Genomic DNA, 5257 nt, shown 5'->3' on the forward strand with positions numbered 1-5257 from the left:
GTGCCTGGTTAGGTTTTTTTAAAATTAAACGCTTTGCTGCAAATCTAAAATACAGCACATTTATAATTACAAAAATGTAAAAATAACCACAATTAAATAAGAAATAATTAGAAAAAGTAGTAACAATATGATTGGAAACAAGATCGTTTATATTAAAACTTGAAATAATGAAGCGCCTTACCGGTCCGAGTGTTAAGATGTTGAACTACTATATAATATACATTCATTTAAATTGAATTAATTTTCAGAAATAAATTGCGAGCCGGATGAGATTATCGGATTCACACAATCAATCTGAAACAAATAATCCCCCCAAAATTTCCCAAATCTTAAAAAACTGTAATAAACGGTCTCGTTTCTAATCATATTGTTTATAAACGCTCGCCTATACATGCGTAACTCTCTACACATATCAGTTATTGCGAAGAATGTTGCTAAGGTCTCGATAGTCTAAAGGCTTAGGACGCTCGCACGTAATGCAAGAGATCCGGGTTCGACTCCCGGCCGAGGCAATATTTTTCGCAATAAGTTTATTACAGTTTTTTAAGATTTGGGAAATTTTGAGGGGATTATTTGTTTCAGATTGATTGTGTGAATCCGATAATCTCATCGGCTCGCAATTTATTTCTGAAAATTAATTCAATTTAAATGAATGTATATTATATAGTAACATAGTTCAATATCTTAACACGCGGACCGGTAAGGCGCTTCGTTATTTCAAGTAGTAACAATAATTGTGTACAACATACCTCGCAAACATATGGTTTCTCGTGTGTATGTGTTTCTGTGTGCTATTTAAGGTATTGTAAACGTTTAAATGTAGCTGAACATATCTCACGTTTGTAGGGTCTTTCATTGATGTCAGAATGCTTCGTTTCTAAATGATTAAATCATATCCTATTTGTTATAGAAACCATTCTCACAAATGTTACAATCGTCAGGGAGATGAATTTTCCTTTTGTGTCTGTTTAGATTTGATTTCTGACTGCAAAATATTTATCATTTGTTAACTATTAATTTAAGTAACATGATTATTAATACGCGAGTATTTCTATAATTTTTCTACTCACTTAAATCTTTTTTCACAAAACATGCATTTATAAGGTTTTTCACCTATATGAATTATTAAATGAAGACGTAAATTCTGTTTGTATTGAAACGTCTTACCACACGTTCCGCATCTGGGTTTATCTTCAGTATGTACTTTACGATTATATATGACGTTTCAAAGCTTGTGAGGAGGGAATGTGTTTATCTTTAATATAATTGAAGATGATAATTAAAAAACAAATGTGGATATGATATTAGACGGAACTTGAAATAATACAAAGATATCTAAAACTCTAAAATTATTAATCACGAACTACATAAATTTTACCGCATGTTGAGATATATATTTTTTTGTACCTTTATTCATGATTTTTAACTGATTCAAATATTACGAAACTTGAGATTAATAGAGTATTCCTCTATTTTTCAGATAGGACTCTTAAACTCGTCAGTCATATTTTTTAGTTGATATTTTCTTTATTATAATGTTGTAATGACTTTATTATAATGTTCCCTAAACTCTTTCCGTATTTATAATGGTCTAAATTTTTTTGATCATGTATATTTTCAAGTTTACCCACCTAAAATCATAAGAAAGCATAATTTTTTAATAACATAATTTTATTTTATTTTATTTTATATAATTTAATTTATTGCAAACGTTTATGAAAAAGACTACATGTTAACAGAGTAATAGAGATAAAATATGGTACAATAAACCATAGTTAACATAATAGACAATCATTAATATAAATACAATAGTAGCTTGCAAATGGTTAAGCGTCAAAATTGCTGTTACAAAGCCTACTAGTAACAAAATCAACATAAGATAACAATGCAATAAGAGGTAAACCAATAGCTGAAGTAAGTTGAATTTGTCAATATCAACAATCATCTTTTAATTTATTTTACTGATATATTGGTGTACTCGTATTTTATCGTTAGTGATACTTGATATGTAATTTTGAAAATTTTTTCTATATATTAATATTGTTTTTATTATTTTTCTAATTATATAAATAAAATATTAAGTAAAATGTTAGATTGAAAACCTAAAACGTTAAAATATGTAGTTAAACATAATTCAAACTAACAAAGAGTACGAATAGCAACACGTAAATAAGAAACTGTCATCAAGGTTGAAAGCTATATTTTGTATATATGACTGATAGTACAGAATTAAAAATATTAAGGGTAAATTGTATAATTGCGTATAATATAAAATCTAATTTAAAAAATTAAAGAAAATTCGGTTAGCAATGAACGATAGCTAAAGTCTACTTTACGTTCGACAACGAGGACAGATTCCAAGTAATAAAGATATAATAAAATGATGATTGTCACGAAAAGTGAAAGAAAGAAATAGAATGGTGTGTCAAATACAGACATAATTTTAAAAAAAGCAATTTATAAAATCAGAATGATTTTCGCCTGACGCTAGATTAAAGAACACTTTGATAATTTAATAACTTACATGCAATGCTTACGACTTAGACGTAGCAATAATCAAAATCGTTACGGTTGAAATTGTTTACTGAGAAGTAACCACGTCTATACTTAAGAACAACTGAGGCAAGACGAACATATGTGTATATTCATGTTATGCATTTGTATATATATACAGGGTTGCCAACGTTACTTCATAAAAATAACTCTCACATAAAAATTACTCTTTTTTTTTAAAAGTAATTCGTTATATCGTCACTCGTATTGATTTGCAAAAGTATAAGCCTGATAAAATAATTCAGTAGCATCATTCAAAATGTAACGAGTCGTTACTTTTTCTTCTTGACATTAATAGAATATTATAGCGTTTCTCATTGGTGGTATTTAAGAAAATTAAAATTACTCAGTATATATTGCAGTCTTTGTATATACTTCTAATCGGAATGTAAAAATGACATATCTCAATTAATAAACTGTTCAAAATATACTTTATCAAATAGCATAATAAAAGGTATTTCCATGGTTTAACTCGTGTTTGTATTTTTATTTTAAACATACATCTTTACATCGACTTGTGTAACAAGAAGTGTGACAAAGATTTTAAAGTGTATTGAGTGTACACACATTCTGCCAATAAAAAACACTGTTATGTGCAGATTTTTATAGTAAATATTCAGAAGAGAAGTGATAATTCTATGTTTTAGCAGAGAAATAATACAAAAATTAATAAATGTTTTAATATAGATACGTTCAAGTTAGAAATAAAAGTTTAACGTGGCTAAATAAAATATCGACGAAATTAATTAGTGAAACTGTTACTATAAACTTACTCCACGTAAGTCAAATCGACTTATTTTATCGTCTCATCGAGATTGCCGATGAAGTGGACGATATGACTTAAGTAAAAATAAATAAAACTGAATTTGACCGCCTCATCGACAATCTCGATGATATGATGGAGGAAGAGAAGGAAGAAGAAGAGAGCGTCTCCACGGGAGGAGGGGGAGTCTTGGAGGAAAACATCTCCGCGAAAGTCTCGAAGGAGGAGAGCGTCTCCGGAGTTTCTGGAGTTGTGGAGGATCCCTCTCCTCCTTCCTCTGGAATATTCCGCAGAGGCAATAACGCGATTGTTCGACCAACGACTGTTAGATCAACGAGATGAACTTAGGCATATATTTCCTAAGCGCCCTGATGATTGGAATGGAGGAGGAGGAGGAGGAGGAGGAGGAAGAATAAGAAAGTAGAGAGAAGGTAATAATATTCTATTATATACATATATGTATGTGTGTGTTACGGTAGCGGCGGCGGCGGCGGCGGCGGCGACAACGGCAATGCCGGGATCTTCTCGCGCCTTCCCCCTCCCGCGCCTTCCTCCTCGCCAGTGAGTACTCCCCACGCTCCGCGCCCCCCGCGTCAACGAGTACCCCCCGCGCCCCGCGCTCCCCTCTAAGCCCCATGAGTTAGACCGGTCATCTACTCCTACTCACTTGAACAATTAACAGTATACCAACAAGAAGAGAAGATACGAAATTATTTAAAGAGCACCTTGAAACTATTTATTTTCCATTACATTCAATTATTTTCCATTATTGACCTTGAATGGCCTTCAATTATAGGTCATTATATTTGTCTTAAAATGCTCTATCAGAATGTAAATAAAAAAACATATCATTCCATTTAAAAAACAGATTTGATCTTTGCCTATCCTTTACGCCTATAAAATAATTATTGACATCACATTATATCCTCCTCGAAATCAAGCAACTTTTGTTTGACACTTTTTTCTTCTATTGTTAAAAACAAACGAGTTATTCAGGTGACCTGTTTTAAATGGGGCGAAAACCGAGTCCATCATTTAATTAGTCCGAACCAGTATTCCGGAAAGGATTAGTCATGTTCCTGATCGAAACTCTAAAATATTTTTCAATATTCGCAATATATACAAAGGAAAGAGCGCTCGTAGGAGCTGCTCAGTTCATCTCCTTTTCCACGGACTAACCGCGCTTGTAGAATCTGCTTAGTTTGTCCTTTCTCGAAATTGACCGCGCTTGTAGGAGCTGCTCAATTTTTCCCTTCACTACTATCGGTTCTTCTATAATTTATTTCTAATTATATTTTTTGTAATTATTCAATCAACTGCGTCGGTAACTTAAAAAAACAATTTCGACAGAACGACTAACCAGGAGATCCGCGTCAATTTCAATATAACCAGCGTGTCAGCTAATTCAGTAATTCAAACTTCAATATGGCATTATTACTCAGCTTTCATTCAATCCATTCCTCCAGCCTCTCCGAAAGGTATGATATAATAAAACGGCTCGAATTTTTTGGATCCGTCATCAATTTTCTTAAATGAACACTAATTTGATATTTGTTACAATTAAAATTATTCGCCGAAATATTAACGCCAATAGCAAATTCAATAAATAATCCATAAATTGATCAATCAATTAATTCATGATGTTTCGTATTGATAAAGAACAATGCCAAATTCCATTTCAAGAGAACAGTAACCATTAATCTAAATTCTAAGTCAATAATAATAAATCGATTATCATAAGGGATTCATATAGCATGCGATATACCGGCACTAGCAGTTTGCCGCTCATGGTTTGCCGCTCGACCTGAGACTCGCTCCTACTCTAATCATACCTATCCTAACAATCACTCCGCCACTCTTTCAGTCCTACGTCCCACTCGCGCGCCGCGCCGGACCGCCTCTCTCTCTCTCTCTCTCTCTCTCTCTCTCTCTCTCTCTGTC

Source organism: Trachymyrmex septentrionalis, unplaced genomic scaffold, assembly GCF_001594115.1.
Source record: "Trachymyrmex septentrionalis isolate Tsep2-gDNA-1 unplaced genomic scaffold, Tsep1.0 scaffold133, whole genome shotgun sequence".
NCBI classification, from domain to species: domain Eukaryota; kingdom Metazoa; phylum Arthropoda; class Insecta; order Hymenoptera; family Formicidae; genus Trachymyrmex; species Trachymyrmex septentrionalis.